This window comes from Bufo bufo, chromosome 1 (genome assembly GCF_905171765.1).
Source record: "Bufo bufo chromosome 1, aBufBuf1.1, whole genome shotgun sequence".
Lineage (NCBI taxonomy): Eukaryota > Metazoa > Chordata > Amphibia > Anura > Bufonidae > Bufo > Bufo bufo.
In genome coordinates this window covers 261,723,591-261,751,482 of record NC_053389.1, presented here as the reverse complement: position 1 = coordinate 261,751,482, position 27,892 = coordinate 261,723,591, and positions in this window count along the sequence as shown.

Here is a 27,892-nt window from a genome sequence, read left to right as displayed (position 1 = left end):
TTGAGGTAATATTCACTGGATAAGAGATAAATAATAAGAGATAAATAATGCGCCTTGTGTCTCCTTTTATATAGTCACCGCTGTTAAATGGAGGGTAAATGATGCGCCTTGTAGGTATATGTAGCTGTCAGTCGATTTTCATAAAGCAGCGTGCATGTACATTGTAATTTATATATAGCAATATATATCGTTGTACTTCTTGTGCTGGGCTGTGGGAAGAAGGGATGCTCTGTGCCTGAGTGCGGCGTCCCGCACTGTCTCTGGCTACAGAGGTCACTTACCCTTCACTCGGCGCTTCTGTATTCGGTCCTCTGGCGGTGATCGGCTCTCCCTGGGCGGCTATCTCGAATCCAGTTTAGGAGTCGGCGGCGTGTCTCGTGTTGCCAAGGACGCCGGGGGGCGTGGTTCGCACGTCTGGAGGGTGACGTGAGCTGTCACGTGATCACGATTTTCTCCCGGCTTGTTCTGAATGGTCCCGGCCTGTTCTGACTGGTCCTCTTGCTCTGTTTCGAGTAATGGGTATTCTGACAATCCTCTGCTCCTTAAGAAAATCGTGATCACGTGACAGCTCACGTCACCCTCCAGACGTGCGAACCACGCCCCCCGGCGTCCTTGGCAACACGAGACACGCCGCCGACTCCTAAACTGGATTCGAGATAGCCGCCCAGGGAGAGCCGATCACCGCCAGAGGACCGAATACAGAAGCGCCGAGTGAAGGGTAAGTGACCTCTGTAGCCAGAGACAGTGCGGGACGCCGCACTCAGGCACAGAGCATCCCTTCTTCCCACAGCCCAGCACAAGAAGTACAATGATATATATTGCTATATATAAATTACAATGTACATGCACGCTGCTTTATGAAAATCGACTTACAGCTACATATACCTACAAGGCGCATCATTTACCCTCCATTTAACAGCGGTGACTATATAAAAGGAGACACAAGGCGCATTATTTATCTCTTATTATTTATCTCTTATCCAGTGAATATTACCTCAAAAAAGACTATCCTATATATGGGGAGATAAGGATAAAGGCTCACTATTTTACCCTCCATTTACCCTCCACCTTGAGACTACTATTTTATGAAAAGACTGTTTTATATAAAACTACATGAATAAGGACAATCATTTTTTATTTTTATTCTTATTTTCATTCTTTACTAGCGCATCATTTTTTACTAGCGCATCATTTTCTACTAGCGCACTATTATTATTATTATTTATTTTTCTATTAGCGCAACTTTTTTAATTACCAGCTGGTACCCATTCAGTGGTGACCGACTTTTTCCCACATTTTATCACTATTATCTATTAAAAGGACATTTAGCAGAATACACTTCTTCATCTCCACTACATTCTACACTTTGCTTTACTATATTGTAACATTATTTTAATATATTATACACTCTACAACTACCATATATACAAATAAATTAATAGACTGACCCAAATCAGAGTGTGCCTGCTTATCTATTTACTTTTAATTATACTATTCATATACCTGTATGGGTAAGGACACTTAGCGGCCTAGTTTTATTTTTCTTTAACTGACTAAATTTATCTTGTAAATGGTCATGATCTCGGGGTGGGATGATTCAAACCTTTGCTATGGGACCTAGCTATCTCTACTTCTTTCAAAGGATTGTACAGTCAGTTAAAAAATAAATGCATTGAAAGTGTCTTAATACAGTAAACTTTACTTACTAATTACACCCAACTTTCTATTTGGGCTGTGATCCCCATTCTGCCCCAAGATTCTAGTGCTCACTGATGCGGCATGATCTGTCGATCATGTGATGTTCAGGCCTTTGCTCAAACTGCCTATTTTATAAGGCACAGGAGCCCTATATGTATAAGAGATCCTCCACTCCGATCAAGGGGTGGAGGAGCGCTGAAGATAATAGGCAGCTTGAACAACTGCCTGGTGCGTTTAATGGAGTAGAGCAAAAGTGAAAAACAGCGTCTGATTGAAGTCCCTTGGGCCTACCAAGGAAATGATTCTGAGGGCCAACCCTCTGTGTATATAGGACCTTAAGGGCCCTATTTTATTAGTGTCTATTATTGCCAAAGCTTGGGCCCACTATAGGATCCTCTGGTACTCTGACCCTGGGGAAAAGACATCACATGATTAGCAGACAGGAAGTCATGCTGCATCAGTAATGCTGGGATCATGCAGTCACATGACTGTGGGGCACAATGGGCCTCTCAGCCTGAATAGAAAGATGGGTGTAATTAGTAAGTCAATAGTAGTATTAAGACATTTTCAATATTCTGATTTCTTATCTGACTGCACAACCGCATTAATTAAAATGTGGAGTAATCATCGTGTATGTGCTCACAGATAGGTTGTATCCTGCTGTGAAACCTTTCAAGTGACTGATTCACAACACTTTCGCTTGTCTTAAGATAAAAAATGATACATTGCTGCTGAAGGTTTTTAAGTCGTTGAAAATGATGATAATAACTCAATGTGCCGAAATGGCTCTGAGAGACTTTGGAGAGGTCTCATCAGTGAGGGATTCAATCATTGGTCTCTTTGGTACAGTGTGGTAAGTGCAAGCATAGCAGACACGACTTGTCTGTAATAGAGCTGAGTTTGTCATTTCATGTGACTCACTATAATAATAAGTCCTGGGGGCGTGGCTAGCTAGGCATGTGAGCGGTCACACGCTGAGAGAGCTACCCGGCCATTTATCCTGTTTATACCCTTGTACCAGCAAAGATTTACATCCAGAACAGTCGGGGATCAGTGTGTTGACTGAGACTGAGGCCCTGGAAAGCGGGGAAAGCGACCATGTCAAGAAAAAGAGAAGGCAGAGGTACTGATAAGGAGTCCCAAGATGGCGCCAGGATGAGCACGCCGAAGCGGCGGGATCGAGCTGCGGAGCTGCAGAATGAGGCGGCAGTGAAGTTTAGCCAGTTTGTGCGGTCCTCACAGACGTCTAATAACAGACAGCGCCAAGAGATCCAAGATACTGGGTCATTGGACCAAGGGGATGAATCGGAACCTGAAGGGCCGGTGCCCGCTATCACCACTCGTCAGAGCGCCAACAGGTATGAGGCTCTGCAAGTGAATGGTGCGGAGCTGGAGCGTGAAGCCTGTGACTCGGACTCTGGGGAACCCACTCTTAAGGATGTGTTGCATGCCATCTCCAAATGTGGCAAGTCCCTGAATGCACTAACGGTCCAGGTAGGCGCTATTAAAGAGGACATTTCTATTATAAGACATGACTTTAGAAAACTGGCGGAGCGTACCACTGCTCTAGAGGATAGAGTGGGAGAGGTGGAGGACGAGGTACAGCCTCTGAAGAGAGATGCCGCAGAACATGCTAGAATGCTAAGCGTATTGTCGGCTAAGCAAGATTATATGGAGAACCGCCTACGCCGCAATAACATGCGTATTGTTGGAGTGCCTGAGAAGGTGGAAGGAAGAAATCCCACTGAATTTTTTGAGGCATGGATGAAAGAGCAGGTGGGACAGGATACGCTAACCCCACTGTTTGCAGTAGAACGCGCCCATAGGGTGCCGACTAGGCCTCTACCTCCTGGAGCACCTCCGAGAAGAGTCCTGGCTAAGTTACTACATTATAGAGACCGGGATATTCTTCTACGCAAGGCTAGGGAGCTACAAGAACTTTCCATTGATGGTCATAGAATCTCGCTGTTCCGGGACTATTCTATTGAAGTTCAAAAAAAGAGGGCTCGATTTCTAGAAGTTAAAAAATGGCTGAGAAGTTTGGAAGTCCCTTCTTATTCTATGTTATATCCAGCCAGGCTGCGTGTAGTAGCTTTGAATACCACCAGCTTCTTTGAAGATCCTAGAGAGGCGACAAAATGGCTGGACAGAAATGAACGTCAGATCAGGATGGAACTTCAGACTCCCGCTTAAGGGGACTCAGCCTCTCTTATACAAATGTCTGCTTGAATGCCTTTTATATGTACTGTCCTCTCTCGCTTGATATGTTTCCTATTGATTATCGAGTATTCCTGTTAGATGGGTTACAGAGGTGGGGGAATTATTATGCTAGGTCATGGGTAATATATATCGCAGTGAATTTACATGAATATGTGTTTATCACAGGCATAGACAGGGATGCTTTAACTTGTTTAAAACCCGATTGCTGGTCAGGATGCTAAGGGTAGAGTACTGGATTCCTTACATTCACTGAGGGTGCTGTATATCTGCTTTAGATATACTATGCATCCCCGGGTGAGGTGCGGGAAGCTAGATGGAGATCAACTACATTGGTAGTGTAATTAACGGATTTCAGTTTTCACATTGTGAATTTTAGTAGTCAGTTCTGGCTACGCCCCTCCTGCTAATACTGTTTGTTAGCAAGGGAATTCTGCTGGCCTTACCGACTGGTACAGCATAATCCCACAGGCTTAGTCATTGGGCGTGGTGTGGGGCCAATCGGTTAGCCCAGTGAACTGTAGTTCTCTATAGTGTTTTGCCACTTAATGGCAAGTTTACAGACTAAGGGAGTTTTGGGATATGTTACGGGGCAGAGCAATCTTTGTTATGAGTGGAAGTAAGGCCGGCTGAGTGTGGAATGGATGTGGGTGTGTCGTCCTCCAGAGCAAAGAGACAGAATGATCAGTGTAAAGGTTGAGATTCTTGTGATGTGCAGGAGATTATCTTTTACCACTAATGGCTAATTGCATTAAATTCTGGAATGTGCGTGGGATCAAGGAAAAGACTGAAAGGAAGGCGATTTTGGAAAGTGTTCGTCCGCTACATCCTCTCATATGCTGCCTTCAGGAGACGCACCTGTTGCCGGAGCAGGTACATTTGCTTAAATTGGCGTGGGTGGGGGTAGGGTTTCACTCCACGTATTCTACATATGCTAGAGGGGTCAGTATCTTGATACATAAAAATATACCATTTTGTTGCCTCTCTAGCAAGGTGGATGCAGACGGGTGTTATGTGTGCCTATATGGTACTCTTTATAACCGGCCTTGTGTGATATGTGGAGTGTATATCCCACCCCCATATTCCCCGCTTGTGATCAGGAAGGTTTTATCTTTCATGACGGATTTCCCGGGGGTACCAGCTCTTATATTGGGAGACTTTAATAATGTGATAAGCCCTGACATTGATAGGATGGGGACGACAATGAGGGACCCTTCGGGAGATTATACTACATTTGGGAGACTCCTACAGGAGGTTTCTCTAGTAGACATATGGAGGGAGAGGAATCCGCAGGTGAGACAATATTCGTGTTGTTCTAGTACATTTAACTCGCTGTCTAGAATTGATTTGGCATTAGTAAATGCAGAAATGGGTAGGGTGATAGAAGAAATTGCATACCTTCCCCGTCAGCTGACGGACCATTCCCCACTGATGGTTTCTGCTGCCCTTAGGCCCAATAGAGTAGGTAAAGGTATGATGTGGGCATTTAACCCCTTTTGGTTGTCTGTTTTGCCGGAGACAGATAATATTAAAGGGCAATTGGAGGAGTTTTTTAGGATTAATCTACCCACCACCTCACGGTTAATAGTCTGGGATACCATGAAAGCCTTTATGCGCGGGTTACTTATAGCACAAGTTAACAGAAAAAAGAGTGAAACAAGAGCTAAGGTACAGGCTTTAACACGGGCGGTGGAAGTGGCTGAAGCTAAATGTGTGAAAAAGCCAATTGATAGGCATAGAGAATTATGGAACGGGGCACAAAAAGAGTTAAATGATAGGCTATTACTTAGGCTCAGTTCACACCTGAGCGTTCTGAAACGAGCGCTCTGTATGCGCGATTGTACGGGCGTTTACAAGCGCGCATACAGAGACAAGTGTGCACACAGTGTCGCGCGTTCCCGAAAGTCTATGTACGGGAACGCGCGACAAGCGCCCAAAAAAACGCTACCGAACTTGTGTGAGCGTCGGGCGTTTTACAGCGCGATCGTACGCGCTGTAAAACGCCCAGGTGAGAACCATTCCCATAGGGAAGCATTGGTTTCTCCTTGTTGAGCGTTTTACAGCGCGTAGGAACGCGCTGTAAAACGCTCAGGTGTGAATTGAGCCTTAATGCTAGGAACAAACAGTTCTTCCAAAAACAAGTGTATTATGAAGAAGGAGAAAAAACAGGAAGAATGCTAGCCCTGGTATCTAGGAATATTGGAGATTATGAGGGGATTTTACTCCAACCTGTATGTATCTCGTATATCCGCTTCAGACGAAGAAATAGACTCCTTCCTTGAGGGATTGCATATGCCTATACTCACGTCCGATCAGCGTGCTAAATTAGACTCCCCTATAACGACCATTGAGATGGAGTTGGCATTGTCAAGTATGTCTAATAATAAAGCCCCGGGTGGTGATGGCTTACGGGTGGAAATATACAAACGATTTGCCTCAGTTATGCTGCCCCAGTTGTTGGAGGTTTTTAAGGAGGCAAGGACACAGAAAAAACTGCCTTCCAGTATAACTGAGGCGATGATTGTGGTTCTTCCAAAGCCGGGTAAAGATATTTTGGAGGCTGAGTCTTTTAGGCCGATCTCATTACTTCAGGTAGACATTAAAATACTGGCTAAAGTCCTAGCTAATCGTCTGAACTCGATTATATCTAACCTTATTCACCCAGACCAGGCTGGCTTTATGCCGAATATGTCAACGGCGGTTAACATCAGGCGCCTCTACCTAAATATCCAAAGCCAGGGACACACTTCAAATGCGGCGGTCGCATCCCTTGATGCAGCCAAAGCTTTTGATAGTGTAGAATGGAGATACTTGTGGAAGGTACTACAGAAGCTAGGGTTTGGCCAATCCTTTATAGGGTGGATTCAGCTCCTGTATAATAAGCCATCAGCTAGGATTAGGGTAAATGGCAATCTGTCAGATAGCTTCACACTTCACAGGGGGACGAGGCAGGGTTGCCCTCTGTCACCTCTGCTATTTGCGATAGCAATTGAACCACTAGCTGAAGCCATCAGATCTTCTGAGGGGATTAGAGGGTTCACATATGGCTCACTGGAGGAGAAAGTAGCACTGTACGCAGATGATCTGTTATTATTTATGGATGATTGAAAGGTGTCTCTCCCGATGGCAATGGAAGTGATTAATGAGTTTGGGAAACTGTCGGGTCTATGTATCAATTGGACTAAGTCTGTGCTGATGCCATTGAAGGAAGATATTACTAGTATCAGCGCCTGTGTGGAAGGCTTACAGGTTGTACACTCTTTCAAATATCTGGGTATTCAGGTTTCCTGCAGTGATATAGATTTTGAGAGACTGAACATCTCCCCTCTACTCCAAAAGTTTAGACAGAAGGTTAATGCCTGGACAAAACTACCATTATCCATCATAGGTAGAACGAACCTGATAAAAATGATACTGATGCTGCAGCTTCTTTATGTGCTACATAATGCCCCTGTATGGCTTCCCCTGAGGATCTTCTATATAGTTAATGCAATATTCAGGGATCTTATCTGGAAGAAGGACACACCTCGCATTAAGTTGGCAACTCTGTGTAGGCCAAAGACTAATGGGGGTCTGGGGGTTCCGGATCCATGGATGTACTATCTAGCGGCACAATTGCAGCATATGAGAGGATGGGAGTCGACGGATGGCTTGGGTACAGCCAGCAAAATTATTCAGTCTCTGGTGGGGTGTCAAAACTTGAGGTCTGCTCTGGAGGAGGGTACTTTCCACGCAATGGGCAATACATATCGGATACTACGTTCCATTCATAACACGTGGTGGAAAGTCAGGGAAATCTTGGGTATACAGGGTTACTCTGACCTCACTCCTATTTGGCCGAATTATATGTACACGGAGGTGAACAAAGTCAGTGGAGTCAAGGTATGGGATGCTACAGGCCTTAAATATATGGGTCAGCTGTTTGATAATAATGTTCTTAAAGAATTTTCAGGGCTGCAGCAGGAATTCGGGTTGCAGAAGTCCCAATTCTATCTTTATCTACAACTTAGGCACGCTCTACGTGCTCAGGGCCAGGTAGTGGCAGTAAGTCCTGTGCAGAAAAATTCAATATTAGACCTGGTAAAGTCTAGTGGAGGTACAACGGGAGTGATATCTCTAAATTACACATGTCTTATGGAAGCGCAATTTAAAAAGCAGGAATTCCCGTCATATGATAAATGGAAGAGGGATGCCCCTGATTTGACTGAGGAGCAATGGGACACTGTCCTAGAGGAGTTCACTCATGTTGCGGTGAGTAAAGCTCAAAGGGTGTCTCAACTCTTGTTGTTACACAGAGTATACAAAACTCCTGTCCTATTGAAAAAAATGGGGTACAGAACGGATGATTGTTGCCCAAGGTGTGATGTGGCGAATGCAGACCTCATTCACTTGATGTGGAATTGCCCTAGACTGAGAAGATATTGGATGGGGGTAGTTGGGATAGTGAGAACTGTTTTTGGTGTTGAGCTCTGTATGGAAGTTGTGACGTGTATATTGGGCTGCGTGGATGTACCAGGATTGGTGTCTGATAAAAGACTGGCTGTCATCAGGGTGCTATATCAGGCTAGGAAGGTAATAGCATTTCACTGGTTGGATAATCAACCGCCATCAGTGGGTGAACTAGAAAAAAAGGTGCATGTGCTGATAAGTCTTGAAAAATATGTCTACCAAAAGAGAAACTGTTTAAAAAAGTTTGAAAAGATATGGTCACTTTGGATTCAACATTTTAGTCTGCAATGTAAGGGAGCAGTGGCGCACCTACAGGGGGGGTCCAGCGGGTCTGGACCCCCCCTAGAACAACCAGCCCAATTATTATTTTTTTAATCCTTCAGGGCCGCACCGCCGATCACCACAGGCGGCGCGGCCCTGGATGCAATTGCGGCGGCCGCGGCGGTGGTGGGGGGGCCGGGGGGGCAGTAGGAGTACTACGAGATGAGCGCTTCCATTGTGGAAGCGCTCATCTCCATATCTAATCCATCTGTATCGCTGTCCTTAGGACAGCGATACAGATGCCTGTGCTGTGCTGCGGCAGGGGAGGGAGAGGTGTGTCCCTCCCCTGTTCTTCTGATAGGCCGCAGGCTCTAATGCCTGCAGCCTATCAGAGGCCGGCTCAGGCGGCGTGATGACGTCATCATCACGCGCCTGAGCCGGGCAGCACACAGCAGGGACACAGGCCGGAAGAGCCTGCATCGCATCGCTGCTGATGGAGGTAAGTATCAGTTTATTTTTATTTATTTATTTATTTATTTATTTTTGAGGGGGGAGCTGGCACTATGGGGGCACTAAAGGGGAGAACGGCACTATGGGGCATCTGGTGGTACTTTTTTTTTTAGGTGGCACTTCTTACTGGCACATTATGGGGGGGGGCACCATGGGGGAGAGGAGCACTATGGGGGCTCTAAAGGGGCTTTTTTTTTTTTTACACATTATGGGGGGCACTATAGGGGAGAACGGCACTAGGGGGCATCTGGTGGCACTATAGGGGCATTATTTGGGGGGCACCATGGGGGAGAGGAGCACTATGGGGGCTCTAAAGGGGCTTTTTTTTGACACATTATGGGGGGAACTATAGGGGAGAACGGCACTATGGGGCATCTGGTGGCACTATAGGGGCATTATTTGGGGGCACTATGGGGAAGTGGGGGTTCTAAAGGGGCCTTTTTTTCTTATTGGCATATGGGGGCATTATGGCATCTGGTGGCACTAAGGGGGCATTTTTTACTGGCACATTATGGGAGGCACTATAGGGGAGGGCGGCACTATGGAGGAACGGAGCACTATTGGGGCATATGGTGGCACTTTGAAGGGGCATTTTTTACTGGCACATTATGGGGCGGCACCATGGGGGAGAGGAGCACTATGGGGGCATCTGGGGGGTCTAAAGGGGCTTTTTTTTATTGACATATTATGGGGGCACTATAGGGGAGAATGGCACTATGGGGCATCTGGTGGCACTATAGGGGCATTATTTGGGGGCACTAAGGGGAAGTGGGGGCTCTAAAGGGGCCTTTATTCTTATTGTCACATTATGTGGGCATTATGGCATCTGGTGGCACTAAGGGGGCATTTTTTTACTGGCACATTATGGTAGGCACTATAGGGGAGAGCGGCACTATGGGGGAGTGGAGCACTATTGGGGCATATGGTGGCACTTTGAAGGGGCATTTTTTACTGGCACATTATGGGGCGACACCATGGGGGAGAGGAGCACTATGGGGGCATCTGGGGGGTCTAAAGGGGCTTTTTTTTATTAAAATATTATGGGGGCACTATAGGGGAGAATGGCACTATGGGACATCTGGTGGCACTATAGGGGCATTATTTGGGGGCACTAAGGGGAAGTGGGGGCTCTAAAGGGGCCTTTATTCTTATTGGCACATTATAGGTGCATTATGGCATCTGGTGGCACTAAGGGGGCATTTTTTTACTGGCACATTATGGTAGGCACTATAGGGGAGAGCGGCACTATGGGGGAGTGGAGCACTATTGGGGCATATGGTGGCACTTAGAAGGGGCATTTTTTAATGGCATATTATGGGGGACACTATGGGGAAGGGGGAGAGGAGCACTATGAGGGCATTTACTGGGACACTATACAGGGGTGTTTTATACTGGCATACATTATGGGGACATTAGCTCAACAGCGGGCACTAAGCAGGGGTATTTCATGTACTGTCATATTGTAGGGAGAATTATTAGTACTAGGAGGTATTATGCGGAGCTTTGCTAATACTGGGGGGCTATGAGGAACATGATTACTAGTATGGGCACTATAGGGGCATTATTACTACTAAGTGTGCTCTGGCAGAGAATTATTTCTATTTTGGGGAGCCCTGTTACTTTGGGGGGCACCCTGCCACAGTATCAGCTTAGCACAATAATTTTTGGGGGACATTATCTTTATACTATTAGTGTCTGGGCGCAGTTATTTTTTTAGAGCACTGTGTGCCAATAATTGTTGAAGGGGGCACTATCTGTGTGGTAGTAGTATTTCCAGGGGGACTGTTTCTGCAGTATAGTATTGGGGGCACAGCGGGCACAGTATTGGGGGTGGCAGGAAAGGGTGTTCAGAAGATGTGAAGATGATGGAAATGTGGGAAACTAATGTCTGTTTGTTAATCTCTGCAGAGATGGGAGATGGCTGAAAAATCATCATGGCGGTCTGGTCTGAATAGAGAAGATGAGGAAAGAGAACGTCTACAACAAAGGTGACATCACTGGATGTAAGAGGTATGGGACGCTATGTAGGAGAGGAGATGCTCCGGCTCCTCCCCCTGCCATTTGCAGAAGGAGGATTCAGAGCTGGGTGAGGACGGTCAAGGGGGGCAGCAGGCCACGGGCGGGTGGCAGATGGTGGAGGGAACCACAGGCCTTGAGCAGGATCAGGGAAGGGAGGACAGCGGAGGAGCTTTCTGGCTGTAGCCAGCTGTCTATTGTATAATGTGAAGCAGGCAGTGCAGCCAGGACAGACCTCCCCTCTCCGTATGATGTGTAGAGACAGGCCGCAACTATAGAATGTCAGCTGTACAGTGTTTGTTGGGAGTGGCCTATTATATGTAGGAGGGGCTTTTAATAATGGGCGGGGCCAAAAAAAATCGCTGCATTGTTATTTTCCTGCAGGGCTTTTAGAGTCTCCAAGTAAAAGAATCAGCGCAACACACTACACCCCTTCCGTGCATTTTTAAATATAAAGGGGGCTTTGAAAAATTTCATTAGCACAGTGCACTACACATGCCGCATTTTTTTGCCTTTCGGACCCCCCCTAGACAAAATTCCTGGGTGCTCCCCTGTAAGGGAGTGAATATGTGAGTGTATGAGGGAAGTATAGGAGTGGGCGGAAAGGTGAGCTAAGAATTATAAGGGGAGTGTTTACTTAAAAAGGCTGCCTTAAATGGTCTTGAAGATAGGAGTGTTTCATGAGTATGTATACATGTCTGTTTACTCTTGAAGAATGTACCACATTGCTCAAATACGCATTGTTCTGATTTAATACATTGTGATATGTAAGATTAATGTGATGCTATGTCAGATTTTATGATGCAATGTCAGCTAATTGCTCTTGTCCCAAGGGGTTATGTTGGAGGGAGGGGGGAGGGGGGATTGCGGTGACAGTGTTCTGTCTATTGTTAAATCTGAAAATCTTTAATAAAAAGTATCTGATTTTAAAAATAATAATAAGTCCTTTTTCAAAGAGATGCAGATAACTTCACACAAACAAGTTACATGACAAATTAGAATAACACTATTATAATATACAATGCATTTAGAAAATGTGGTGCTATGTGCTAAAATAAATAAACAAATCAAGTTTCCCCCATCTGTCTGCACTTAGTACCCCATAATGAGAAAGTGAAAACAGAATTTTAGAAATGTTGCTAAATTATTAAAAAGTTCAAAACTAAACTTTTGTCTGGTCTTATTAAATATTCAGACCGATTTTCTGTGGCTTTTGAAATTTAGCCCTGGGGGCCTCCCATTTATCTTGATCAGCTTTGACATGTTTCTTCACCTTGGTTTGAGTACACATGTGGTAAATTATGTTGATTGGACATGATTTGGAAGAACACAGCACTGCCTATATAAAGTAGAGCTCAGAGACAGGATTGTGTGAAAGCAGAGATCTGGAGATGGGTACAAAAAATTCTGAAATTTCTGAAAGCTCCCAAGAGCACAATTGGTCTGTACATTTTTAAGTGGAAGAAGTTAGGGACAACGAAGACTCTTCCTTTGGTTGGCCTTCCCACCAAACTAAGAACTCGGGGTGAAGGCCCTTGGTAAAGGAAGTGACCAAGAACCTAGTGATCACTCTGGCGGAGATCCAAAGATCCTGTGTGCAGATGGGAGAAACTGTATCTGGCAGAGTGGCAAGAAAAAAGCCTCTCCTCAGTAAAAGACAGATGAAAGCCTGCGTGGAATTTACAAAAAAGCAATTAAAGGTCTCTCAGACTGTGAGAAACAAGGTTCTCTGGCCTGATAAAATCAAGATGAAACATTTTGGCCTCAATTCTAAGTGTTGTTTCTGGAGGAAAGCAGGGACTGCCCATCACCTGCACAATACCATGCCTACATTGAAACATATTGGTTGCAGCATCATGTTGTGGGGGTGTTTTTCAGTGGCTGGGACAGAGCTACATACAGAGATATTCTTAATGAAAAGCTGATCCAGGATGCTCTATATCTCAGACTGGCGGCCGAAGGTTTACCTACCAACAAGACAATGACCCTAAGCGCATAAGCAGGACAACAAAGGAATGTCTTTGGGACAACTCTGTTAATGTCCTTGAGTGGCCCAATCATAGTCCTGACTTGAACCCAATTGAACATCTCTGGTAAGACCGGGAAAATTGCTGTCCACCGATGGTATCAATCCAACCGGACAGAGCTTGAGAGGATGTGCAGAGAAGAATGGCAGAAAATTCTCAAATCCAGGTGTGTAAACCTTGCTGCATCATAACCAAGAAGACAGGAGACTGTAATTGCTGCCAAAGGTGGTTCCACTGGGTCTGAATTCTTATGTCAATGCAAGATTTTAGTTTTTCCTTTTCGATAAATGAACAACATTCTGTTTTTACTTTGTCATTATGGGGTATTAATTTTAGCACAAGGGCGCAAAATAACAAAATGTTAAAAAAGTCAAAGGGTCTGAAAACATGGTACATAGTCCTGGGTAGACAGGCCCTACAGGTAAATTTCCTGGTGGGCCAATGTCCATGGGGCCACCCTAGCCCTCTGCATGGTCTCCGGTTGAGTATATAGGAATCTGATGCTCTCAATACTAAATAATGCTAGGAGCATGTGATACTTATGCACCTGGCTGGCAGAAGAAAGTGCTTTCTGGACGGTGATAGAGATGAATGCTGAGGCGGGGGCAGCTGCATATTGTGCTGCACTGTGTATTTGGCGCTGCTGGGGCAGTAGTTTGTGCCGCACTACAGTATTGCTGGCCCTGTCTGCTTATATTGGTTCTGCCTACTTATATTGGTCCTGCCTTCTGTCAATTTGGAGCCACCTACAACATTGGGCCACTTTTAGGCTTACTTCACATAGTCACTTTAAGTTCCCAGTCTGCCCCTGCTTGTTGCAGAGGTGTAGCTAGACTTTCCTCCTTCCTACCTAAATCCAGTTGTCTGTGCACCCCTGTATCTAAATACTCTAACAAAAGCAGAATAGCTTGTTGTTGCCACCACTTGTATGGAGGACACATATCACAGAAGCCACCTTATGTATGCCCCTGCCTGTGTCATAAGCATGATGGTTCAATTTGAGCAACCTTATTTAGACTTTCCTTTGTCTTTCTTATTCCATGGACAGACCCCCTGAGCTCAAGTGTGGATATATAGGGTTCTCTGCCAGAAAACACTGCACTCTCCAGCGGGACGTTCTTTAACCTCATATTTAGCCATAACATGGAGAGAAATATGCTGTATTTTGTCTTCTAATAACCCTGTTATTTGAGAAAATGGAAATCCTGCAACACTGAGAAAGAGGAAGAAATATTATTTTCCAAAAATAATGATTTTTTTTAAAATGATTTTTACTTCTCATCCAGATTCAAAATAAACATCCAGACACTCCAAATGTAATCAGTCATTCTGTGTTGATTTAAAAGGAAGCCAGACAGGTGCCTTTGATCAAGCTCATGGCTCGTCTAATTTTGTGCTGATATTTTTCACAGAATACCTTCATTGCCCTATCACGCGATACATCTAAAGCACAGAACAGAGGAGTGAGGTCACTTAAAGAACAATACAGTGCTACAGTTCTTACCTTACCACATGGCCGGACTGGGATTACAAAACAGCCCTAGCACACAAACACCACCAGCCATCATATGCTATTACATAACAATAATGGTGCCCAGTGCACGTGGCAGTAAATTTTGCTTTACTTGGTCATACTTCTATGGAAGCTATCAATACAAGAAAGGAAATAAAACTGGAACATAAAAATGGCTAATCAAACAAACGGTCACTGGAAGCAGCGTTGTACTCATTTACATGTCTCACCTCTCTTGGGGACTGGCAGGACAGGAGAAGTGAGGCTGGAGTTGAAGGGAGATAGCTTCACCTGCTGTTCTCCTCCTTACTCTGAGGGGGTGAAGGACCTGTGATGATGGTCTCAGGTCCTGCACCCTCCTAACCTTAGAACTACACCATTGTCAGTGCAGTTCCTTTACTCTTAAAGGCTACTTTCACACTGGCGTTTCTGGGTCCGCTTGTGAGATCCGTTTCAGGGCTCTCACAAGCGGCCCAAAACGGATCAGTTCAGCCCCAATGCATTCTGAATAGATAAGGATCCGTTCAGAATGCATCAGTTTGGCTGCGTGGTGGCTTTGGTCTCCGTTCTGCTTTTGAGGTGGACACCAAAACGCTGCTTGCAGCGTTTTGGTGTCCGTCTGACGATGCAGAGCCAAACTGATCCGTCCTGACTTACAATGTAAGTCAATGGGGACAGATCCATTTTCACTGACACAATATGGTGCAATTAAAGAACGGATCCGTCCCCCATTGACTTTCAATGTAAGTCAGGACGGATCCGTTTTGACTTAGACTTTTTTTAAAAAAGAATAATGCAAACGGATTTGTTCTGAACGGATACAAGCGTTTGCATTATCGGTGCGGATCCGTCTGTGCAGATACAGTGCAGAAGTAGACTTAGATATTTCAGGAACTGTGATGATGTAATCACAGGCCCTTGAGCTTTCCAAGCCTCCAAACTGCCCTAATGATGCAGGGTTTGTATAATCTGTGCAGCTTCTGTTTAATCTAGCCAGTCAGCCCTCTGTCAGACCATCCCACTGGAAATTTGCCTGGTAGTCGGGTCCTACCTTACCAAGTAAATAATTATGAATATTGTGTGCTCACAAGAGGAAAACATAAACTTTTTTTTAGACACAAAAACTGTTTTTGTAAATTACACATTTTATTGGCATGAAAAGTTTAGCACAACTCTTTCATAAACCTGCATATATCTGCTACTATGTCTCCATGTACAGAATGTGATATGCAAGTGCAGCAACCGGGACCGCAGGAGCAATGTAGGAGTGTGGTGTCCCGATGGGTGTAGTAGTTGGTACTCACGTTTCTGCAGTTACCTGGGCCGGCATGCAGTGACGGGAAGAAACGTACCGGATTCCTTCAGGGCACATTCTGTTGTTGAGGGATCTTCTGCCAGATGCTGGTTGAGGTGCTCTTGATGGTACAGGGTTTAAGGTGCAGGGAGGGCAGGGTCCATGATGTTCGTGTCGCCAGCACCCTTGGGTGCAAATGAGGTGGTGAAATAAAGAGGAGTCCGTTTGAATAAGCAAATGGAACATTTACTTAGAATCACTTGCCTTGAGGTAGATGTACAGATTAATGCAATGTAAAGTGGTAGTTGTAATCCATTCACATTACATCACATGTCAGTTGTATCTGTAATCCTAATAACAGGCTCTTGGTGAGGCTATTGTAACTTCTGGCTGACTGTCTATCTTCCAGGTTTTGAATATACATCAATAAACTGTGTTTCACACGGCCGGTACATATATCTTCCTTAGCTTACTCACAATTTCCAATAATCCATCCACACTGTCCATAGAGGAATGTGGCTCCAAATACAGCTTGCACTTCACTATAGAGTGTAAACAGGCACTGTAGGCTAACTTCTGTCTCACATTGGGTGCTAATGGAGTCCATAGGCAGAGGTAACACTCTCGTATCCACTAGTCTCTCCTTATACTCTCTCAACACACTGGGTTTCTGTTATTCCTCTCTTGAGGCCTACCCTTGGTCTGCGCACAACTCAGAGGGGTAACTACTTGTCAGCTTACTTGGCTTCTGGGTTCAGCAGGTCCAGCCCTAGCTTTGGTCAACCACTTATTTTGTCTGACTGTGAATTAAGTCTGTCTGAGGTGTCTCACTTTTTGGGTCTGATCCTGGAGATAGTGTTACTTGGCTGTGGACTAAACTGATACTGCCCTTGCTGTGCTGCTCTCAACTGCTGCACTTCTCTTCATAACTTCATCTGCACTATTCTGTTTTTTTCTGCCTCACACTTCCTATATCCTGTACCTTACCACCAACAGCACCTAAAGGTGACTCATGTGATGTGAAGGTTTACCAGCCTGTTATAGGAATTACAGCAATTGTACATACATATCATAAAATGACATACTGCACATTCCCATATATGTACAGGGCCCCACTACTATTACAGAGTGGGACACTGTATGTATATAATAATGTATACAACTTATGCAAAAAAAAAGGAGTATTTATTAACACAGACATTACATGCCAGTTCTAAAAGGGGTTTTCAGACTCCTTCTATTGATGATGTACAGTGATGTGCAAAAGTTTTAGACAGGTGTACAAAAATGGATGCACACACTGATGCAAAATGGCCATGAAAAACTAACAGTGTGTCCGTTTTTAACAGACTTTTTTTTCACTGTCGTGTGCATGTAGCCTTAGTCTTCAAAACAGCATCAATTCTCCTAGGTACACATGCACAACGTTTTTGACAGTTGTTCCAAACATCTTGGAGAAATAACCACATATCTCCTGTGGATATAAGACTTGCTCAGATCTTTCTATCTCTTTATGTAATTCCAGAAAGACTCAATGATGTTGAGATCAAGGCTGTGTAGGGGGCATATCATCACTTCCAGGACTTGTTCTTCTTCTTTATGCTGAAGATAGTTCTTAATAGCATTGGCTGTATGTTTGGGGTCGTTGCCTTGCTCCAGAATAAATTAGAATATCGAGTTTATGGAGGTCTGACACTCTGCACCTCCATTGATCAGCTGTTCTCCTCCCCCATTGAAGTGAAGAAAACCAGAACTGAAGTAACCTGGCAGGGCCACTACACTTTGAGTGGACCTATGGTGCCACTTGATAATTGTGGCGCATCTCTGGCCATCTGTGTGCTAGAACTGGAATCTACTGCAACCAGAAGCCTTAGTGGATATCAGGTGTATGTGTTCCAGTATTCTGGTGTACATGCTGTTTAATTCTTTCACTCATTCATATGGTTGAAATTATCTAACTGCAAGGTACCCCAGATCATATCAGGTGTCTGGAGAAACATGTCGGGACAGTACATTTAAGTTTTAATCTCTATCAATCACATGTAGTCTGCAGACACAGCGAGGGTGTATTAATAACAATCAGAGAGCTACGGCTACAGATAGTTTTATATATGATAGAGAGTAAAAAGAAATGCTGTGATAATATTTTTGTCATATAGGTTTTAGATGTTTCAACACAAGCCAAGTTTTAACATTATTCTGTTATTTTAGTGGTAAGTGGTATTTGGGTAATTTCAGTCATATGGCTGAGTGAAAGAAATTAGTAGGAGTCTAATACCCTACACTTATGAGGGTCTGTTGATAATATATGCCACATGCTGTTAATTGTGTCAGGCCATCAAGGTCCTGTTCACAGCCTACCAGCTCCTGTCCACGCCATGCCTTTTTACTAAAGTGGTGAGAGTGTTAGAAAAGAGCAAAAAGCCTAAAATTTTTATGCAAACCTGAATTTGAGACTTTCCTAAATCAGAAAACCAGCATAGCGTTTGATAAAAAGTTCTTAGAGGAAAAGTTCACTTTTCCTGGTCTTGGTGTAAATCAGACCAGAAGAGCAATGTCACACTCCTTTAGGTCATTGGAATTTTCTACAGTACAATGACATTTAATTGAACAATCTAGACACATTTTAGTACTCCCTCACATGATGGTATCTGTTTTGTGGTCCCCAAATATGAATGTGGCCCTGGTCCACAAATACAGATGCAGCCCCTGTGCATCACGCAATTTTTGAGGGATCCACTGTAAAAAAGCCTATTCTTGTCTGCAAAATGGACAAGAATAGGACAAGTTCTGTAATTTGTGGCCTTGCTACATGGATGTGGTAAGCACATGGATGACTTCCATAAGCTGTCCCTTTTTTTTGCGCACCCATAGAAATGAATGGGTCAGCGTGCAATCTGACAAATGCAAAAATCTGACACGGACCCAAAATGCAGTCATGTGACTCAGGCCTTATGGACATGGACAAGACCCCCTTGGTTCCTTTGAATTAAACTTAGATGAGCATAGGGTTATATGTAGATCCAAGTAGCTGGTCCACTACTCAGGGTCAAATTCCAATCAGCCTGAGCAAAAGGTGATATTTGGTGCCATTTTGGTCTGCTTCATGTTTAGAAGCTACTAGGCGAAACCCTTCATTTATCATTCAGCCTTATTTACATGATCCAACCATAATCTAATCTCAGTGGCAAACATAGAGACCTAGGGGTCCAATAGCAAACAAGAGAATTAAACTCATTTCAACTGCTGCCTGACACCAACACCCCCCCAACCTTTCATGATAAAAGGTTCTGGTGCCAATATCCCATTTAATGAATCAAGTACTAACATTGCGGCACCTTTGTAGACCACATACCTTTTCAGTTTGTCACTGCTTCTTGGGGCCCCATAGCAGCTACATGGGCAACCACTATGGTATATGTGACCTTGGTTCTACTACAAAATCCAGCCCATGTTTATAGGTTTGAGTTTGACTGTATAAGAACTTTTGAGTTTGAACCAAGTTAATAAAGTCAATGTTTGGAAATCTTATGACCTTAATATTTCTTTAATTTGGTCTGAACAAGTAACAGGCAGGCAAATTTTTTAAAATCATTTTTTTATACCAGAAAAAAATCCATAGCAACCTTAACGTCTGCTATAATGTTTAATGAAAAGTCAGTATAGTTTATCAATTATCTGTCCTCCAAGAGACTGAAGTGACAAAAATTTATTTTTTGCCATCTGGAATAATAGTTTATCCATTCTTTTTTTTTTTATAATGAAGAAGTTAGTTTTGTAGCCAATCCATATTACTTTAAAAAATTTTTTTCCATGTAGAGGCATTTCTAAAAAACGACAATAAATATAGGAAAAACATAAAACTTAAGAGAATGGCACATTTTGTCTTGTTTTATGGGTTTGTAGTATGACACTTGACAAGTTCTAGGAAAAACATGGAGACATTTTTGAATTCCTTCACATCTTTTTTAATTTCTCAGGCTAAAGAGAACCATTTAGCTCTGTAGATGGCTTAAAGGGAACCTGTCACCATAAAATACAGTGCAATTTGCAGGCAGAAATTATAGAACAGGATGAGCAGAGCAGATCGATGTTATTTGGAAAAGATTCAGTAAAACTTGTAATTTGTACATTAAAACCTCTTTTTTTTCTATACATCAGACCGTCCCTGTGCACAACTATGAGCGACTTACAGCTAGCTTTATATCCACATACTGCAGATTTCACAGCTTTTTGTGGTGACAGGTTCTCTTTAAAATAAATACAGCTGGCCGGGGTTACACATAGGGGAAACATAATGATTCACTTCACTCAATATCCCCCTACTTGGACAGAAGAAGTCAGTTGTTGCTTTTTACCAGACTTCGATCCATTTTAGAAAATAAAGGACAACTTTTGCAGTGATTCCCATCTATGTTCATGAAATATGCTATATATGAAGAAAGGCTAGGCTGAGCAAGGTCATATTGCTCATGCATGGGGGAGGTTTGGGGTCAGCTTAAAAGGTGTCCATCAACAGGCTTCCTCTAGGGTCCTTTAAGAACTAATATATCTACTGACAAATAAATGGATAAAATTCTAAAAGGTATTGTTAGTTCTTGGATGGAACGTAATACATAGATCAGGATCAACATAACATATACAGTAAATTTCCATTTGTCCCCAAATGCCGAAAATTTCTAGTGGTCCAACAAATATGAAGAAAATATTTACAAACCCAAGTTTTCATTTGGACTTGCTTGATCCAACTAAACATCTAGTAACCCAAACTAGCAGCATCATAGCGATCTATGATGCTATAAGTTCTGATCATCAGACTTGGGTTAGGGCTGGGATTTGCAGTTGTAATATAGATGCTGAAATGATTACATAATACGGCCTATCTGAATAAGGCCTAAGGGTCTGACAATGTATACAATAACTGTGGACATCAATGAAAAAGAAAATGGTTTGATGAAAGGTCTAATTTATCATGTAGAGTCTAGACATTCCTAGAGACACTTTCCTAGGTAGTTTTAGAAACTACCCCATGACCATGTGCTATTAATGCAGACTTACTGCTGCAGAGGGCCTACTGAAGAACCAGGGCCTCCCTTATAGCTATACCTCTGGCCTTTACAGCTATTACAGAGATTGTTGACGCATTTCTAACAACTTGACACACAAGGAAGACAGAAAGACCATTTTCACTTAGGATGGAGACCATGTAGTCCTAAGTCTGAAATAGAATTGCACATTGGTGCAAATATACTGCTGGTATAATCACATGATTGATAACTTTGATTTGTTTCCAACCTTGCTTTAATGCCTATTGATGTGCTAGGTCTCTCGTTCCATCAATTCAATTAAAACCTGACTAAAGGCCCAGAGGAGAATTGATAGGGCAGGACGGAGGAGTGATTAACTAGATTTAAGTGAAGTTTGGAAGTAAAACAGCTTTCTCTCCTCAGTACCAGATGAACTTGGCGTCTGCTTATTGATCTGACTGAGCTTTTCCAATCCCTTGTAGCAGCTCTGCCAGATGTATTGATTTCCGAGAGACTTCTTTGCAAAATCAAGTTAAATGGAAAAATTTTATCTACTGTAGACCGTAACAATCACAGCTGAATATCAAGGTCTGGAAACCAATGTTCATATCAAGAAATGCACATGTAAATATTAAAGGGCTTTTCCCACAACTGACATTTACCACCTTTCCACACGAACTAGGGTCTGGCTGATTTAGTGTTGCCATTGCTTACTTCGCCCTCAATCTCCTTACAAGTACAGTAAAGGTCTCAAGGGGAGTTTAGGATTCACACATTTATGACATATCCTGTTAGGTGCCTATCCCTTTAATGTGAAGCTGGTTGATTATTGCTAAACTATTTCAATAGTTGAAAATCTTTGCAGCTTCTTTTACTGCACCAATTATTAATTATTGCAGACGGTATCACTTTGCCCAGTAATTCTGCTATCGCTATGCAGTTAATCCTGTTTTTCAGTTTTTCACATCTGGAATATCTTAAATCTACTACTCGTACGTTTTCCTGCCTTGAAATATCTTCTTTGCAGTCCGTCCAGACAGACTGAGCCAAAATAATTTATATTTCTCAGACAGATGCCTGCTCTGGTGATCCGTCCTCTGGCTCTTCATCAGCTTTCTGAACACCTACAGTGTTTTCCTCTTTCCTGGAAAGTTATTTTGTAAGTTCTCTGCAAATGAGTGTACTACTATGGAATACCATGGACCAAACTCCAAAATATTTGACATAAAGAGTTTGCCAATGATGAAATGTCTTATTTTCCAGATACATATAGAAAATATTAAGTGCCCTAGGAGCAATTTGAAGCGTCTGTGCTCAATTTAATATTTATCATACTGGTGGGGCCTTTGAGCCCCCTCAGACACCAAGGCCTATAGTTGGCCATGCACACTATGCTATTCTGAATAGGGTTAGTAAACTAAGATGCTGTCGGACACCTTATGCGGTAGATTATCTCTCGAGAACAAAAGAATAAGACAGTTAACATCTAACTCTCCAATCCAAATCTTGGGGTGTTTCCATAGGCCCACATACAAATTAAATGGTTGGCCGGACACATTTAATGTGTATGGTCAGCTTGACTACTATCTCTGTCTATAACTAGGTCCCTTGGCAATTCCACATAAAACCAAATAGTGAGTGTCAGATTGTACAAAGACTCATACAAGGGTTTTATTCAAAAATGCTTCTCAAGAGACAAAGCCCAAAGTGACCCTTCTCATGTTTGTTTTACCAGTTAGTGAGGGGCAGTATTCAATGAATGGTATTCCATCTTGTGGCCTTTGATCATAAGGGCAGGTAGGAAGTAATTTTACAACTCGGGAACCTGCTATGGGAGGTACACTGTTAAAGGGGTATTCCAGTTGTGCAACTCTTAATATTTATTGAAAGGAAACAACACATGTTATCACTTACTAATAGTGATTGTTTATATGTCATGCCCCGTTTCCTGCACTTTATCATGGTGATGTGAAATTTTTTAATTTGTTGGTTCTGTATCCCAATGAGATCATGTCAACATCTGAGGCGGGGCGCGGCTTATAAGGCTCTGCCCTGTAGATAGAGCATCATCAGTAAACCTTGCCTCTCTGCTCATTCTCCTGGACCCTGCCCTGTAGACATGATGTCAGCAATGATGCTGTGTCTTTGGGTGGGATTTTTCCAGCAGGGTTTCAAGCAGGCTTTGATCCAGGGCTTCCATCAGGAATTTCAGGGCTCCTCACAGGCAAACCATGTGCCCCCCATTATTATTTATGTTTATCAACCACTATTAATAATATGTTCATAATCTGTAATGTGCATATAAACACCACTATTTTAGGACTGACGCATCAAGTAAAAAAACAACTTCCATCTTTACAGCAAAGAATTTGTATAGCAGAGTGGGTAAGTCAGCTATTTACTATATGGAAGGTGTGGGGTTTAAATCTCATTTGGATCTGTAAAATATTCTTTATAGAAAAAAGTTTTTGATAAAAATACAACAAAAAAGTAACAAAGTTTTAAAGTTTTTGTAATATATTTAGTATAATACAAATACATTATTTTCATGTAGAGATCCAAGAATTATGTTGGAGGTACAGTCAGGTCCATAAATATTGGGACATCGACACAATTCTAACATTTTTGGCGCTATACACCACCACAATGGATTTGAAATGAAACAAACAAGATGTGCAGACTGTCAGCTTTAATTTGAGGGTATTTACATCCAAATCAGGTGAACGGTGTAGGAATTACAACAGTTTGCATATGTGCCTCCCACTTGTTAAGGGACCAAAAGTAATGGGACAGAAAAATAATCATAACTCAAACTTTCACTTTTTAATACTTGGTTGCAAATCCTTTGCAGTCAATTACAGCCTGAAGTCTGGAACGCATAGACATCACCAGACGCTGGGTTTCATCCCTGGTGATGCTCTGCCAGGCCTCTACTGTTCCTGCTTGTTCTTGGGGCATTTTCCCTTCAGTTTTGTCTTCAGCAAGTGAAATGCATGCTCAATCGGATTCAGGTCAGGTGATTGACTTGGCCATTGCAAAACATTCCACTTCTTTCCCTTAAAAAACATTTTGCTTGCTTTTGCAGTATGCTTTGGGTCATTGTCCATCTGCACTGTGAAGCGCCGTCCAATGAGTTCTGAAGCATTTGGCTGAATATGAGCAGATAATATTGCCCGAAACACTTCAGAATTCATCCTGCTGCTTTTGTCAGCAGTCACATCATTAATAAATACAAGAGAACCAGTTCCATTGGCAGCCATACATGCCCACGCCATGACACTACCACCACCATGCTTCACTGATGAGGTGGTATGCTTAGGATCATGAGCAGTTCCTTTCCTTCTCCATACTCTTATCTTCCCATCACTCTGGTACAAGTTGATCTTGGTCTCATCTGTCCATAGGATGTTGTTCCAGAACTATGAAGGCTTTTTTAGATGTTGTTTGGCAAACTCTAATCTGGCCTTCCTGTTTTTGAGGCTCACCAATGGATTACATCTTGTGGGGAACCCTGTGTATTCACTCTGGTGAAGTCTTCTCTTGATTGTTGACTTTGACACACATATACCTACCTCCTGGAGAGTGTTCTTGATCTGGCCAACTGTTGTGAAGAGTGTTTTCTTCACCAGGGAAAGAATTCCACCACAGTTGTTTTCCGTGGTCTTCCGGGTCTTTTGGTGTTGCTGAGCTCACTGGTGCGTTCCTTCTTTTTAAGAATGTTCCAAACAGTTGTTTTGGCCACGCCTAATGTTTTTGCTATCTCTCTGATGGGTTTATTTTGTTTTTTCAGCCTAAGGATGGCTTGCTTCACTGATAGTGACAGCTCTTTGGATCTCATCTTGAGAGTTGACAGCAACAGATTCCAAATGCAAATAGCACACTTGAAAGGAACTCCGGACCTTTTATCTGCTCATTGTAATTGGGATAATGAGGAAATAACACACACCTGGCCATGGAACAGCTGAGAAGCCAATTGTCCCATTACTTTTGGTCCCTTAACAAGTGGGAGGCACATATGCAAACTGTTGTAATTCCTACACCGTTCACCTGATTTGGATGTAAATACCCTCAAATTAAAGCTGACAGTCTGCAGTTAAAGCACATCTTGTTTGTTTCATTTCAAATCCATTGTGGTGTTGTATAGAGCCAAACATTTTAGAATTGTGCCGATGTCCCAATATTTATGACTGTATGTTTTTTATGCCTTTTTTCAGCTATAGACACTCCCCTTGGAGGAGTCAAAATGCAGTTAGGGCTTCATTATCTGACTTATATAATGTATTAAGGCTGAATGCTGGCATTATTTATTTTTTGTTGTGTAACTGCAAAACCCCTTTAAAGTTCCCACCAATTTTCAGATAAACTCATGCGTATAATTGACTGCCTATGTACAGATATAAAAAATCTGGTGTAAAAAGGCTGGCCAGATAGAACTTCAGTACCACAAACTTTAAAACTGAATTCTTTGTCAACATACAGCATTTTCCATTGGCTCCTTATAAGATTTGGTCAATAGCTCTTGTTTGTTTTAGATTATACAACTTGGAATTAAAAAGAATTACCTTGCAGAACATTGAACATGGTGGTGGAGTCATGCACCCTCAGTAAGATCAAGATGCGTGTCTACCTCCATGAGAAAGACTTCTTAGTAGAGAATGCCAAGAACAGCCTATGGTACCACTCCATTATGGTAGGGTAACTGGAATGCAAGTCAGTGGTCCCAAGTCACTTTGCCTAGGATATTAGGTAGTGTTACTAGTAGTGGGCTATGAGATCCCTTATGTTCTTTACAAGTAAGGATGAGTAGTTAGTAGATGTGACGAGTCTTAGTGCTCATTAATATGGGCAGATTATCAGGCCAATTATCAGGAATGAACATTTGTATGAACGTTCATGCCTGATAATTAGCCTGTGTAAATGTGCTGGTCATAATCCTACAAACTATCAAAAGGCTTGTTGGTTGGGTGAACCATCGTTTATGTGGCACATCAAATCATAGTTTTTTGGCAACAAGGAAGTGCTGCTAACAAACATTGATTCTGTATGGGGATGAAGGATTATAGCAGAAATCATTCTTCACCATACAGAGGGGATGGGTGGTACATGTAAAGTCAGCTTTAAAGGGGTTGTCTGACACCTGTTAAAAAAGGATGGCCAGGCATGGACTCAAAATAGGAAAAACCCAATGGAGCAGCCCAGTTCCGGGGCCATGTAATGGGCAGTGGGTGTGGAACCACTGTGCCAACTAACCGGTTAGTCTTTTGGCTATCCTTGAAGGGTGATATCACAGTGAAGAGAGAGGAAGTGGAGAATCCTCCCCAAAAGCTCCTTCCCCTTCACCAGTTGGTGTTAGTGAGAGAGAAGGCAAGATGGCGGTGCTGAAACCTAACTGGAACAAGATGTGCTGTGGTCACTACCTGCCCGAACTGCGGGAAGCTGTGGAGGAAATACAGGTGTCGCAGCTCGTGAGGAGACCCGAGAATGGGTCCGGAGCATTCCCCATGCTGGCTGGCGCGGCGGAGGTGGCAGGAGTAACCACTCCGCCGCCCAAGCAGAGCAGGACTAGCGGGAGGTTTGACAGCCTTAACCCCATTGTGCCCCTCGCAGTTACGCCCCATGCGACAAATACTTTGGACTATCGTAGGGCTATTTAAAATTGGGTGATACGGTTGTTGGACCGACCTCTGCCCCATGACCCGGTGCTGGAAAGGAGGACCGTAACTGTGGTCTGGTTCAATGTTGAGAGTGGTACTCCCTTTATACAGGATGATGAGTTTGAGACTGAATTGTTCATCAACCGGCGCTCTGATAAACGGCCTTACCTGCCACAGGCCAGACACAGCTAATACAAAGGGGATCAAGTGGAGTATACTCCTATGCGGTCCTCTAAAGGCTCCTTAGCTGCGGGGATGAGTCTTCTGGAGAAGCCCCTGGTCTCAGTGTCTACACCTGAGCAAAGGCAGGAGGACCTAGCTGCACGAGGACGTGTTAGATGCTTGCAGGAAGCAGAAGATGGAGTGCCGCGCTCCAGAGAAAAATCCCAACCGGAGCTGTAGTCCCTGATACCGGGACTGCCTGCACCCCCAACAATCAGTCAGGAGATGGGAAGTATGGCCAGTGCTTCCTTTGTATTTAGCCCCACGGTGATGGCATACCAGCTGCCGTGGAAGTCTCTGTTGAGGAGGGTCAACCCGGAGCTATCCCTAAGTCCACCCGGAGAGACTTACCTACCGGCCCCCATGCAGCTGGAGATCCTGGACCCCGTCGTGATGGCAGGGGCATCCACCGCCATGACCTTCTGCTTCACTGGGGTAGATGCTCCTGCCATGAGGAGTGTCACTACCAGGACCTTACCAAGAAGCGACAGTAGGTGTCGCCAGAACACCACGCTTGCTGCAAGGATAGACTATCAGAGGCAGGACAGGCCCCTCATTCAGCTCAGCAGCAGAAGTAGCAGTGAGGATGATTTAAGGTCCTTCCTCTGAAGAGCTGCTCATCTTTAATCTTTATCTAAAGAAGCAAGGACTTATGGGAGCCACTTCTTGGACTGGACCTGAAAGGTGAGGGCCTGTTGTCATTGTTTTTATGGTTGTGTTGCCCCTTGTTTTTAGTCCTCACTCGGATGGCCATGTTAGTAAGGACTCCTTACAACTATCTACTACCTCCAAGTTGCGCTCAACAGCGCCCATTCTTCCCCCCCCCTTTACAGGTTATTTGTGGACCCCCTTTGTCCAAGAGGGTTATAATTAGCTGTGCTGCTATTCTTATACCCATGTGGATTACAAATGACTTTGCTATCTCATGTGGATTACAAATATTACCCCATGTGGATTACAGATAATGACATTACGTTATTTCCTATGGATTACAAAGGACTTTG